Source organism: Homarus americanus, unplaced genomic scaffold (assembly GCF_018991925.1).
Source record: "Homarus americanus isolate GMGI-L3 unplaced genomic scaffold, GMGI_Hamer_2.0 scaffold29703, whole genome shotgun sequence".
NCBI classification, from domain to species: Eukaryota; Metazoa; Arthropoda; class Malacostraca; order Decapoda; family Nephropidae; genus Homarus; species Homarus americanus.
This window is the reverse complement of record NW_024718832.1, coordinates 500,922-516,644: the sequence shown is the minus strand read 5'-3', so window position 1 is coordinate 516,644 and position 15,723 is coordinate 500,922.

Sequence of the window (15,723 nt, the reverse complement as noted above, 5' to 3'; positions counted from 1 at the left end):
ACCACACTACCCCCTCAGAAGGCCGTGTCCCACCCAAGCCCTAGGCAGTGGGCTAGACGGAGGGACACGAAAAGGAAAGTTATGTAGGCGGTGCTTAGGCAAATGAGGAAGATATTTCTGAGGCGGACCTACTAACATATGGGGGAAATCTCAGAGGTGGGGAATTTCAAGGATAAACTTTGAGGGAGTGTAGGAGGCGCGGAGGGAGAGAGAGAGAGAAAGAGTACGGATCAGGTGTCTACGTATATAGGCCTACGTGAAGTGGTAATAAAGGTAAAACGCGAGCAAAGTGTGCAGACTGCTACAACAACCAATTTTCATCAAAACGCGCCAATATAAAGACCACGCCTTCATGGTCACACCTTCACAATCAGAAATATTATCACCAGACCAGGTCACGTGTGGTTATGAAAGAGGTGGATTACACAGTGTCATCCTCCCCCCAGGACGCCGCCTGACCTTAATACTGAGGTAAAGTTTTTGGTGTATTATTGGAAGAAGTACACACAAATATTCTAAACACACACAAGTTTTGTTCAATATGAGCATTTTAACTTCCCCAGTCCATGACGTGTAACTCAACAGTAGTGTTTTTCATATCTTCTTTTTTTGCGGGGGAGGGAGGGGAGGGAGGGGAGGTCTGAATAAACCATTACCTGCACGAGTTAGCATTCTTCAGGGTTACTAGCATATGAAGTCAAGATGAGAAAAAAAAGCCATTATCAGAGGAATGAGAAATAACTCTTATTACAGTTACAAAAACAAAACAAGTGTGTAAAACACTCAAGAGTTTAATATTTCAGCAGCACGGACGATGGTGTGTGTACAATAATGAAGACCGTGAGTGTGGACTAGGGTGAGGCAAGTCAGCGTCGCCCGTCCATACCTCACATTGAGACTTTACCTGCGGATATTATTTTGTCATTAATATTGGTACTCTTAGAACAACATAACCTTCAATCGTTTTTTACAGATGAGCTGCAATAAACTTCATGTCGTTCAAATAGACCAGTTTCTATCACAACAGAGTCCACTTTAACTACTGTATACAACATTCTATAATACACGAACACCTGAATATTCATATTCGGCCATATTCCCGCAATGATAAAATGATCATCTACTGCTCAACAGCTTCCACCATATACAGTAGTTTGTCAACCCTGCAGTGTGCACGTCATCATACAACAGCAGCATGAGTTGTCCAACAATAACAGTCAGTCTGGCTACAGGACAGTTGTCAGCATCGTTCTACAGACAATTACTCTTCTTTAACTCTAGGCTTAATACTGCGCCAGAAGTTGGTTACCTCTTGACCTTCAAGTTGGATATTTCCCATAGATGGACTATAAACTTCCTTTCTGTAGTCAGGACACATAGTTTTCTCTTGTGTCATCTAAACTGTAAAATCTTAGAGTGACAGCTTCGTATTATATCGGTGTAATCTTTTGAAAGTTATGTCAACGAGTCCGGGGTCAACAAATGTCCACAACAATGTAAGTGACCTCATTCACGATACGTCTAGTACTACAGTAACCCAGGGCAAGTGTATTTTATATATTGGTGACCTTTTCCAAGCGAAGGTTTAGTAAGCTATGACACTATGGCCACCACACCCACGGGGACCAAAAAATCCCAGAACTAACTCTTTAACTGTCAGTGGTCGCATTGAAGTTGTTAAAAATAATACAATTATCTCTGGAGGAGGAGCGATGCACCACATAATCATGTTCTGTATGATACATCGAATTTTCTTCTTGATCTAATTCAACTCCTCCAGATCACACGTAGCCCCCAAGATCTAAAGGAAATATAGTGATTCACTCTCGAAACCATTATGTAGTCAGAAGTCACTTGTAACCTTATCTCCCAAGGGGACTGGGACAAGGCCACCAGAGACTACCACGATGTCACCTTCAGAGCTGATATGGATACCCTTGTGCATGTACAGGTACTCCTATATTCCTTTGTAGTGTTGTGTGACAGTGTTGCATGATGGGTGTAATGTGTAGTATGGGACGAGAATGTGTTGAAGTGGGCGAAGGTCAAGCTGGGTGTGTGTCCTTGGCCGAGGTGTAGTTAGTGTCTTCCCCAGGCTTGTGTGGTGAGCAGGGGGTACTTATCACACTATAGAGTATAGCTGTTCTAGGCCTTCTTACTAGGCCGGAACGTTTATATTTTATTGGGTCTTAGTAGCAAAACCCAAGTTGTCTTATCCATTTATTCAGGAACGACTAAGACAATTTCAAAGTGTAAATAAACCGTAACTTATCACTGTAACTATGAGTGTTAAGAGAAGGACGGAGGCTTTGTAAATAGGCCTGCTTAAAGTGCCCCGATCGCCCGGCCGTTTCAAAGCTGACCTAAGCTGTCTCTGGCCACACCTTATAAGGAAGAGTGCCGACCAGATGCCATCAAGATGACTTATTATATATAGCCAGTGGAGTGGAAAGTTACAGGGGATGATTACGTATATAAATCAATACGTAATAACCCATTTATATATTGTAATCATTCTGTTTATGAAACAGGGGCCATTACATAGCCCCTCCGACCCACTGCCACCCGGCCACCTCCTTCACTACGTCAACGGTACGAGCGAACTTTGTACTGTGCATACATACACACGACCACAAATAGTATAATTCATAGCTTCATCCACAATTACAAGATGCTGTCCCTTAAGTTATGGCAGTACTGGAACAATATGTATGTCTGTCACACAAATTTGTCGTAAGAATATGTAAGTTTATCACGCATTTTTTCTGAACGGTGTTTAGTTGATCCTACGGTAAAATATTAGGGAGTATTTAGGAAGGTGAGGTAAATGCTGTTGGTGTAGTGTGTGAGTGTTATAGAGGCGGCAGTGGGTGTTCTGCAGAGCGTAGTTTACCTGAAGAAGTGTGTGTGTGTGTGTGTACTTAATAGGGAATTCATAATTGTGTAAATTACAGTGTCACTATTAGTGGTGTCTCAGTGTTTTGGAATGCCCATTAACCTTCACAAAATCATTCACAACAGGGACAGAAATTTCGACGCACAAGTTTGGTCCATCATCCATAACGGGTACTTCTTGATAGGGGAATTTAGAGCACATCAGCACTACGTGCTACCCACACGGGTTTGATGATATGAATGTCTTGTAAAAACAGTCACATATGGTTGATTTTACGTGATACATTATCAGACAATAACAACAACTGGTAAGGGATAATTTGAGTAAACTGAACTAATGACTTAACCAAGCTAACTGACAAAATCGTGAATTAAATTAAATGAATTGATTTATAGGAATAACTCTGTAGATGAACTAATGTAACTTGAATTCTGAAGAGTGGACAAGGCTATGGGCAAGTACGAGGACATTATCCCAGGTAAGGACGGTCCGTCCAGTGTTTCTACCTGTACTGTACAGTGTTAGTTCGAGGGTCGTAGTGTAGCTCCAGGCGTTATTTTCTGCCGTCCATTGGGACACTCTAGCACCATCTGGCCGGTAACTGGTCTGCCAGTTTGCTATTCGGAAAAGGAGACACAAAAGGACATGAGCTTACCACATCGGAGAAATTATCGTTCGTAGCCAAATGAGGGAGAAGCTTCTTCATGCTATTAAGTTTAGTATCTCCCCCCTTCCCCTCCTCCAATAGGTAAACAGTACCAGGTGGCTGTATGTTTATGGGTTTGGATCTACTGTGACAATAACAGTTTTCAAAGCCTCTTCTAGGTGACGTAATGTGTCAGGTTTGGTTTACGAGTTTACGAAAGACACACAACATGTACAGTACACATAAATTCTATGTTTAACTGACTACTAACATACGTGTATATGACATTTAGGATACCTGTATGTACAGTATAATAAATCAATTCAATTTCAATTTCAATTGTTTATTCCTTGATAGAGGTATAATAAATCTTGGAAGTGATAGATATTAACAGTCGGCGGTTACTCGTGTCGACCAGCTGAGATCAATACGTGGTCAGTGTCGTGCAAGAAACCTTAAGGAGTGGTACTATACTTGCTGCTCTCTCAAGACACTCCCATCAGTGCACTCCGCTAGCAACTGCCTGCGATGGCTGAGAACAAACAGCTCACAACAACGGCTACTTGTGGCAGTGCGGACTGCTGCGGTACTGCTACCTGGGTTCAGGTAGGGGCTTTCCCTTGCCACAGCTGTTTATCAAATGTTAAAACTTCAAAGTGAACGGTAAGGTTGTAGAGGTACATACCTGGTGAGATTATAAAAGCACCGTGAGTACCCAAAGACGTCCTTGAGTTAGTGGAGGTAGATTGACGGGTCGCATAGGTTCTACACGCATTCAAAAGATCCATGAATTAGTTGTTTTAGCTAAACACTCACCACCGGCATACAGTCTTGCAACATCATAAATGAAAAATTTAAAGTACAATTGTCTGACATTTTTGTGACCCAAAGAGACTTTACTGTAAGAACTCGGACGTAGAGTAGTTTATTCTGTGAACTGGGAAGACCATTCATGTGGTGACATGATTAGCACCATCAAAGGACAATTTTCCTTACAAACTGTACATGACTTAAAGTAATTAGTACAGTATGATATAATTAGTACAGTATGGTATAATTAGTACAGTATGGTATAATAATCAGTAAGGAAAATATAAAGAAATAAACTTACGAGCCAATATTACCTACAGAGAGCCGGTGGTGTGTGTACTGTAGTGTCATAATGTTTGAGCAATAGACGCTGGGTGATGGGTATGACTGTGACTAAGGAGGTCGAGGGCCAAGTGTGGAGAGACTTTCGTCATTCCGGCCATTTTTAAGAATGTTTTATCGTTCAGGCAATCAAGTAAATTTGGTAAGCCTATATTTATATAGTGACATCCCTTTACGTCTCTTGGCCTTCTACAAGAAAAGAGAAGCACTGGATGATTGGAAACCCGGTGACCCCCACTAAGCTCCAAAGACAATGAAATATGAAAACAAAGAAACACCCTGACAGACCCATATCATTATATACACATGTACTTGTCTTAAGTTTCAGAATCTTTATCGGTCAACTGTAAGAAAACTTAATTTCATAAAGTGTCCGGTGAGCGCCCAGACGAACGGAGGGAAAAACGGATGGTTGGACAGGGCAAACAAGTTCATAAACAAGCATAGTTGTGTTATCCAGTGTGACTCTAACAAACACCACGGGTTTCCTCCTGTACTAACACTGGTTAATAATGGTGATAACAAAACTATCAAAGAACAGACCAACCGCCCACAGGACTAGTAAGATGATAAATAATGAATTTATGAAAAATGAAAATTATGGTAAATTACATTAAACCACTACAATATGCCAGGGCCGGGAAATCATTGCCCAAATTTTTCAAAGATTACGGAAATTTCTCTTGTAACTGGAGATGTTCTGATCACCTTCAACTAGGATGCACGGAAAGCAAAAATTTAAATCTTTGATAATTAATTCGAGCCAAGAGGAAGAATGTCTAATAACTGGTATTACGTAGACGAATCTAGTTAATTGAATCTTAATGTAACTTAATGCCATTCTGGACTTTATCTTTAGCTGGAAACTAACGTAAGCCAGTTAGGTGATTCTTCAGAACTGAACTGAACTAAACTAAACTAAAAAGCTAAACTAAACTAAACTAAAAAACTAAACTAAACTAAACTAAACTAAACTAAAACTAAACTAAACTAAACACTATTAATAAAAGACTTCAGCCCATATGATACAGATCCATTGTACAGAAAAATTCTAATGTTCATACTTTATGCCACTTTGTTATTCCTCGGGTGACCACCTCAGTAATAGCATAATGACATGATTGGGTAAATATCTATAAAATATTAAAACAAATATTTACAAAAGTTAGGTTGATTTTCTCAGTATTACTCGGTGTGAAAGCAGCTAGTGTACACACATTAAACTTTATGATGAAAAAAATACTGAGAAATTATAATAAACGATAATGATATCATCAGCTATATACTACTACCACTGCCAATAATAAGAATAACCGTTATAATATAGAATCAAAAGGCACGTCAACACGCAAGAAGAGTGTGTGTGGGGTAGGGGAGGAAGCGCAGGGTTCTTTGAATCGAGGCACCACTTACAGTACAGCACTACCTTCCAACGTCAATTGAGACAGGCCTGGCGAATGCCCAAATATGTTGAAATATGTCACTAGGCACCACAGCTACTGCTGTGTACTCTCTAAAACTGTGACCTACCGAGACACAGTAAATTTTCACCAAACACAAACGGTAGAGTAAGGCAAGAATGTTTTTAGTCCCTGGAGTAAGGTATGGTGGTATGCTGGAGACAACGCCCAAAGGTACTTTATTGTACATAGTCTCTAATTATTATGCCACAATTCCCTTATTATTTTTTATATTCATACCATACAGCCTCTTTATCACCCTCTAAGATTCACAAGGGATATATACAGGAGTGTTTCTTAGTAATCGCTCGACCCCTGAAAAACGCTACAAAGGGATTATTTGGGGGATTCAGAGTGGCACGATAATCTGTATGTATGTGTAATAATAATAATAATCAACGGTTTATTGAAAGAGCATGGCAGCCGGAAGGCTGAAAATATGCAGTTACATAATTGGGGAATGTGTGTGTGTGTGTGTGTGTGTGTGTGTGAACAAAAAATTATACTGTAGTAAGTTTCTGTAACCCAAAATCAGTGTCACCCAAACTTTGCAGGTAAATTTGGCGTGGCATGGATTTTTGTGAACATATACACAATATAAAAGGTTTCTACACACACAAACACACACACACACACACACACACACACACACACACACACACACACACACACACACACACACACACACACACACACACACACACACACACACACACACACAGGATCCAAAACAACATAGAGCGTCCTTTTATCCAGTGAAATGATCCCTTAAGTAACTGATCGTCAAGCATTGATCCAGTCTCGCTTCACTAACACAGTCTATTCATATCTTTGGACAAGGTCTTTCAAACTACCGATACCAAATCAATGGAAGAAGGTGGGACGAGCCACGCCCTGACCTCCACGGGAAATGGGTCAAACAATACCACTTGTGCGCAAAGGGTGAGAATGTGTTCCTTTACAAAACGCTAGCAATGGCAGACCAAGGGACTAAAGACATGAAAATCATTAATAAGGATCATAGGCCTAACACATATGTTCTGGTAAGTTATGTTTATATTGAGCGTCTACGAAAGGCCTCTCGTGAATAAGGGAATCAGTTGATTATACTGCAGGGTTATATTTCTCTCTAACACACCATCAATCTCTACCTAACTTACAATAGACAGTCTTGCTTTAAACGCTTTCATTAATAAAGAGCCAACTGTAAACAAAGGCTGCACGAAGGGGATCATACATTATACCTTTACTAAACACCAGCAAGTTCAATAAAATAATCAAATACCAAAAGTCAATAAAGTTTCCAAATACTAGATAATTTTAACGCACCTAATTATTAAAACTGGGGTTACTGTCAATAGATCTTTGTTATTATGAGAGAAAAGAGAAGGTCGTGGGATTAATAGCCATGAAAAAAAATATCTAACAAACTTTTTGAAATCGTATTTAAAGCAGATAAGAAATTCGTACTAACTAAAACCGGATTCTCAAAATGTTTGAATGTGAAATTTTCTCAATAATAATGGTATGACTAGTGAGAGCCGACCTACCTGGCTCACCTAAGCTATACCACTCAAACAAGTCGGCCAAAATAGTAACCTGTGTGTGTGTGCGTGTGTAGATCACCCTGCCGATATAGAGTATGGTCTTGTTTATGGCCGTTAATGTGTGTCGAAGGAAGGAATCACTCTGAGACGGACACAGACCACCACTTTTATCTACTCAAACTTTCAATGAAGCCGAACGATAATTTACTATGTAATATGACGTCTATAGTAGTAATAACGGTCAGGTGGTCGCCAACTAACCTCTTTGAACCACCCAAGTGCACGGCCACCAATGAAATGATCCGGGAGATGACTTGCGTCATAATCAATTACAATCATGACAGCCCACTGGCCCCATTAGCTCTTCAAATACTGGCCATAATACCCCATCTATTCTGTCAGAGGACACACGCAAGGTCTAAGTGCAAAGAAAACGTGGCAGCAATTAAAAGGAGATTGACACTGTGGCAAAAAGGGGCCCTTGATGATCTACGCGAAGCAAGAACACTGCAGGAGTCTAAAATTCAAAGGAGACAGAAAGCAAAACACCGAGGATGTTGCCAGAAAATTTGGTAACAAGATGCGTGAGGGAAAAGTGTCCTTGGCTGTAAGATTGCTCACAGAGGAATTTTCCGGTGGTGTCCTGTCAATAAACAGAGACATTACAAAAACTTAAGGAAAAACATCCCCCTGCAATAAGGAGGAAGGCATCAGATTCCAGGGAGCCTATATCCCGCCAAATGCTGTCCTGTTCGAGAAAATAACAGGAGGGATGGTTTGGAAAAAAGCACTGAAAACTCAGGGAGAAGCTGGCCCTTCAGGCCTGGATGCAAACGGTTGGAGAGTCATCCTCAGCACTAACAAGTTTGGTACCGTAGCAAGTGATCTCTGCAATGCCATCGCCGCCCTTGCAAGAAAGCTAGCAACCTCGTGCTGCCATCACCTCCATGCTCTGACGGCCTGCCGCCTCATTCCCCTGGATAAAAATCCAGGATGTAAGCCTATAGGAGTGGGGGACGTACTGAGGCGGATCGTTGGAAAATGCATAATGGAGGTGGTAAATGATGATACCAGGGCAGCTGTAGTGAACCTGCAATTATGTGCTGGCCACCAGGCTGGAGGGGAAGCTGCCATTCACGCCACGAAAAAAGGTATTTGAGCAGCGTGATTGTGAGACGGTACTTCTGGTCGATGCTTCCAACGCATTCAACATACTCAACCGCAAGGCTACACTGCACAACATCAAGATCAAGTGTCCAAGCTTTGCCATATATGTTGAAAACACCTATAGGAACCCATCAGACCTCTTTATAACAAGCTTCAAGGCCCTAAGAGGAGATACCACCATACAGTCAACTGAGGGAACAACGCAGGGAACCCTGTCGCCATGGCAATGTACGCACTAGGCCTGTCTGTGTTCCAACATGCAATAAAATATGAAACAACTGAGGTCAAGCAAGTGACATACGCCGATGACCTAACAGGAGCAGGAAAAGTGGAGGACATCAAAAAGTGGTGGGACCTGGTAACATCACGAGGTCCACAAATAGGGTACCATCCAAATGCCAGCAAGTCCTTCCTCATTGTGAAGCCAGAACACTATGAACGGGCAATGGTGTTCGGTGGAAGTGAGGCCAAAATAACAAAAGATGCCCAAAGACATTTAGGTGCGATAATTGGCACGAAAGACTTCAAGACCGAGTACGTAACGGGAAATGCGAATGAGTGGGTGAAGGAAATCCAAGCTCTGTTTGATATTGCTAAAACAGAGCCACATGCGGCTTTTGCGGCATTCACCCACGGAGTCAAGCATCGCTGGAATTACCTGATGCGCACTATCCCTGATGTCGGACCCCTCCTCCGCCCTCTGGAAGAAGCCATCAATGCGCTTTTATCCCAACACTAGTGAAAACCCCTTACTTAACCCCAGCAGAAAGGTCACTCCTTGCACTACCACCGAGACTAGGAGGAATGGGATTGACTAATCCAGTGGAGCTTCCTCGTACAGAACATCAGAACTCTGTCAAGTTCACGGCAGCTCTCACTGAGCATACTGTATAATAGCTCAGAATGCATCAAGTCAGGTGGATACCAACGAATTAAACAAGATTCGACGGTCCATTACGACAGAGCGGCAGCACAACCAAAGTGATAAACTGCAACAACTGTTGCAACATGTGCCAGAGAACGTGAAAAGAAAAGTACCTATAGCGCAGGAGGTGGGCGCCTCGAACTGGTTAACAACGTTACCGATAAGGGCAAAAGGCTTCATCCTTAATAAACAAGAATTCACAGATGCCATTGCTCTAAGGTACGGTAGGCCAGTAGAAGGTTTGCCCTCCCAATGCGTGTGCGGCTCATCTTATGACATCGACCACGCCATGGTGTGCAAGAAAGGGGGCTTCGTATGCATGAGGCATGACGAAGTAAGGGATCTAACAGCAAATCTACTGAGGGAAATCTGCCACGACGTCATGGTGGAACCGCCCCTCCTTCCATTGGACGGTCAGAACCTCCGTCACAAGACTTCAAACACATCCAACGAAGCCCGTGTGGACGTCAGTGGTCAAGGATTCTGGACGCGGGGACAGCGAGCCTTTTTTGACATAAGGATTTTTTATCCCATGGCCGCATGTCACCGCAACTTAGCTCTCGATGCTGCACACAGGAGGAACGAGAACGACAAGATTAGGGCATATGGGGAGAGAATTCAGAACGTTGATCAAGTCAGTTTCACTCCTCTGGTGTTCACAACCTCTGGCGGGATGGGAGCAAGTGCAAGATGCTTCTACGCCAAACACGCGGAGGTGTTATCTGAACAGAAGCAGCAGCCCAGAAGTTATGTTACAGCCTGGTTGAGATGTCGACTGTCCTTCTCTCTGCTTAGGTCTGCATTGCTTTGCCTCAGGGGAACGAGAGCATCGGCCCCAAAGCCGACAACAGTCGCAGATATCGACTTTGAGGCAACAGCCACTGAATGCCGCATAGATCTGCTGCTCAACTAACTCAACACAGCTAGGGTAGCTACTTTTGTATTAGGATAGTTAATTTTAAGGTAATAAAATGGCGGTGAAGGTGTGGCTATTGGGAAAGGCTGGAGGCCACGTTAAAAAAATAAAATAAAATAAAAAAATAAAAAATAATGGCAGTGGTATTAGTTGTGTGTATTTTTGTGTGTACGGGTATGTGTGTGTGCATATGTGTGTGTGTGTGTTTGTGTGTACTGGTGAGTGATTGAGGTGTGCGTGTGTAATGGCCCCTGTCTCATCAACAGAACGTATTAACGTATTATTATATAAATGGATTCTTTGTAAGCGCGCACTAGTGGGATGCCTTCGTCAGTCACTCACACCAACTTTTATCGAACGGACGCTGATCCACGTTTATATTACATAAACGCCGTCCTCTTCCTCATTCACTCATAAATAGTGGAACTTACGGTTGATATACACTCAGGAATTATAAACATAATACTTTTATAATAAAACAAGAAAATTCAATTGGGTTTACGTTACCAAAAGCCCAATTATATTTTATGTGTTACCAACCTGGTTAACTGGGGAATTAACTAACGTAACACGTGTCTCTAAATCACGTCGGCTTGTTTTTACACTAGTGTTTAATTTTCCATGTGTACTGCGTCGAAGTTCCCAAGACTACAGTTATTCTCGTATACCTACGTGTCTTAGTTGAATTGGTTGAGAATTAAAAAAAATATGTATTAAAAATTCACCTGGCCGTCATCAACACGCCTCCCAGTCCTCCTATTGACCAACTTCCCAAACTTTCACCCTAATAGAATGTTTTAAAGAAAAGTAGGAACACCTGAAAATTCGCCTTCTTCCCCAGTTTATTTCTCCTGATGCTAAAACACCATAAAGCTACCTTGGTTATGCTATGTTAATTTGTATTATCGTTAGAGTAGTCAATTTTAAGATGAAAATAAGCTATGGGAGGGGGCGAGGCGATCTTGAGATGATCCGAAAAATATCAGTCGCCAATGGCAAGGTTGGGTTAATGAGCCAAGTGCTAACGGAAGATAGATTACCAACAACCTATGTGTGTGTGTGTGTGTTTTGTGGCTGCCACGATACGGGACATTATCCCTGACCCGCAAAACACTGTTTTCACTTTTATCCTCTTCACCACTGTTCGGCTCGTTAGCCGCTTGGGCGATCGGCTGCGTCTCTGATACGCACTGTTGACAAGTACTGGGCATACGCCGGCTCCTGAATGTATCTGAACTTGCTCCAATGTTGGTCAAGTCTGGTCTTGAAAGAGTTCACACTCGGTGCAGTCACCACACTCTGGCAGATTGTTCCAAGAGTTCACAACTCTCCGAAAAAGTTACCTCACAGTTATCCGGACTTGCGGTTTCTTTAACCTTGAGCTGTGTCCCCCTACGTCATTGTCTACTTTGTCAATGTTGCTTAAATATTTGATGTGTTAATTCACGTTCTTGAATACCTAACTCTTCTCTGTTCAGATCCACTACGCGGGAAGACTTAAAATGGGTGCAAAGAAATAATTATAACGCGAAATCATCGCCTGAGTTTCTGATTTTCGTGTTCATTTGTGAAGGAAGTGAGACATCTTTCTGATTAACTCTCCCAATAAATTAAATCAAACTTAACCTGAATACAGTATACAATTTGCCGAAAGATGATTTTGGGAGTTTCTTTTGTTTTTGTGCAGCTGTACGACACACTATAAAAGGCTTGTTGACAAAATATAGGGTTGTTAAACAAAATGTGTGTATATATCGATTATACGTCGATTTCTACGGGACTAACCGTAATTCATATAAATTTCCTTTAGGCAACCCTAGCTTCAGTGTAGGTCACCTTGTCATGTAAATTGACCCTCAGAGGGCAGTCATATGTACCTCCCTTCAGAGCCGTAGATCGCTATACGGCTCTGCCTCCCTTGGTCCATTAAAATGTTATATAAGCTATGTCATTAAAATAAAACAATATTTTATTTTACCTCTCAATAACTATAATATCATACTAAACATCGCATCTAGTGTGATATTATAGTTAAAAAATATAATGTTCAAACTAGATATGTGTCCGTAGAACAAGTAGGATCTATTCAAAGTGGCGAAGATGATAAAGTAAAGAACAGAGTATGAGCTAAAAGCAGAGAATGTGATACTGCAGTAATCATCAAGATACTGTACTTATAAATGCTTAGTTAATAACTGTAGCCAACGTTGTATGAGAATATTCAGACCCCACTTAAACACAGTAGTCCAGATCCAGTAAAATCTAACTTATGAGTGTGAAGGGTAACGCTCAGTATCTGATAGATATATGAATAAACAAAATCACGAAGATTGAAACATGGCAGATTAATTTGTTGAATTTACCGAAGTAACAAAAATCACTTTGTTTACACTTGGTAATAATAATAAGTATGTTGATGGTTGATGATAAACTTCAACATTGATCTCGTTAAGGTCTTTATTTACCTCGGTCTTATACTTCCAGGTGTGATCATCCCGTATGATGAGAACAATGCTAATAATCAACAGTGAAAGTGCTGTAGATATAAGAAATTTTATCTCTGTGATAACTACTTCGTCCCCAATTACGGCGGGAAGATAAGCTGTATAATGATCCAGAAGAAAACTAAAGAGCATCACTTCATAATTATTGTTCCTGGTGTATGGTCAGACCTATATCTATCGCAAACAACAGTCGCATTAATATGCAAACAAACACACACTAGAAACAACAGGGAATAGTTAATGCATATAAGTTTCTGTAAGTGGTAAAAAGGTTGAGTAACCACAAAGAACTTTGATATCAGAATAATCCGGGCGAAAAGAGGTGGAGGGCGGAAAAACTTCATTGGCCGACGTTTTCTTGCTGTAGCGTTGAATTTTTCATCATCTTACCCAGTACACGCTTTAAGCTTACAGCAACAAGTACATATAATATTACTGCTAAAATTACTTGCTACGATGTGAGAAACAAGGCAAAAAATGATGGCGCGTGTAAAGTGAGAATTACCACTCTTACACTGCTGAAGTGGAGAGGAGACGATTAAATATAGATTCGTTCGAGGCATGCAAAAGTCATTTGATCGTCTTGATCTCAATTGTTGCATCTTTTTATCAAACGATTTCCTAATTGAGGTGTATAAGCGTCTTAAGGGGCACTACTCAGTCGAGTGTCCTTACTTGGAGCTGGCGGACGCTCGCCCCACAAGGGGTCACAGCTCAAGATTGAAGAAGCCGCAAGTCCAGAAAACCGTGAGGGCAAACTTTTTCGGAGTGAAAGTTGTAAACTCTTGGAACAATCTACCAGAAAGTGTTGTGACAGCACCGAGTGTGAGCTCTTTCAAGACAAGACTTGACCAACACTGGAGCGGGTTCAGGTACATTCAGTAGTAGGTGCATGCCCAGTACTTGCCAACAGTGCGTGACAGAGACGTGACCGACCGCCCAAGCGGCTAACGAGCCGATTAGTGGTGAAGAGGATAAAAGTAAAAAGTTTAAACACTTAATGTGGTGGTCTTTAATGCAATGAAGCTCTCCATTATAATGCTGAACGAAGTAACAGAAGTGATATAGTTTGGTGCAGTAAGTATAAAATGTGGTAAATGATGATGACTCACTAAGTGAAAGTGGGTCCCATTTGATTACCCGTTAGGGACAGTATGGATACAGCACATTGTATACTACGTCTTCGGTACACAAGGAGGCAGCATGACCTGTACTGCTCTCGACCGCCTTCACTTCTCCAAGCTATAAACTTAGGTACCCATTTACAGCTGGGTGACCCCGAGAATCGAACCACCAACCCCTGGAACAGGAGGCGAGCGCAGTTTCCACTCGACGCCTAACTGCAGACATCTTGTCCTCTTTACACTCAGTTTTATGAACATTTATAGTGTTATTGTAGAATATTTACTTATAAGTAAATATAATCATGTCAGTCCCAATTGTACTGATAGAAGAAAAGATATTTGGTTGGAAGCGAATGAATAAATAAATGCGAATGAGTGAAGGTGACACTGGAGTAATGGTCATACATCACCTCCAGTAGCCAACACACTACTGTATATTGAATGCGACATATAATTGATGTTTCCAGTGGCAAATGACAAAAACAGTATAACTTATCTGTTTGATATATGAGTGACGACCCAATGATACATAAACCCTAATGGACTTATTGGTCCGGGTGCATTGTGTATACATCTACGACCATTTTTTTTTAACGGGCATTAACCCACCCGGGCACAGGTCATTTTATGACCCACATCAAGGCCTGGTGGGCTTAAATATAATTATAATAATAATAATAATAAAATTAATAAAACTTAATATTAATAATAATAATAATAATAAAGAGCCATAAAAAAGACCATTAGTGAGAAACTACATATGTATGTTGTGTTGTCAAGGTAAAAGAAACCATTGCGACCTTGCAATTGAGACAGAAAATCAGATCAGCAACCTGGGACTTAAGTCACAAATTTCGTGATGCCATATGGCAGCAGGGTCTACCATTAGACAACACATTATGCTTCCAATATCTTTCCAGGCGGTAGTACCTCCCTGTCTGATAGCTAGTAATACCAATTCCATAATTTTTCATCAGGTTGTGTAATCTACTTTATTCTAGAACATACACAGGTACTATCCTATATAATTTTCATAGAAAAAATTAATTTGATGGTCATTCTTTTGAGGGACTAGGATCATTTTTTTTCTCGAGAAAGTAACTAATTTCACATTGTCCCATTTACTTGCACTGCATCTACACTTATTCTTCAAGTAACTATAAACCTGCATGTAACATTATTGTCATATCAAACTTTGTTGTGGTGATAGAGATGGCAAAAATGTGTTGGGAGAAGTAGCGTTTATCTTTAAGAACAACACTATCTAATAACTATTGACATACTTAATACAACTATGTATATACCTCATTACCATCCATTGGCATTGTCAATGAAGTCCAGAAATCTAATTATGAAAACTGCATTCTTTCTCTTCCAATACACAAG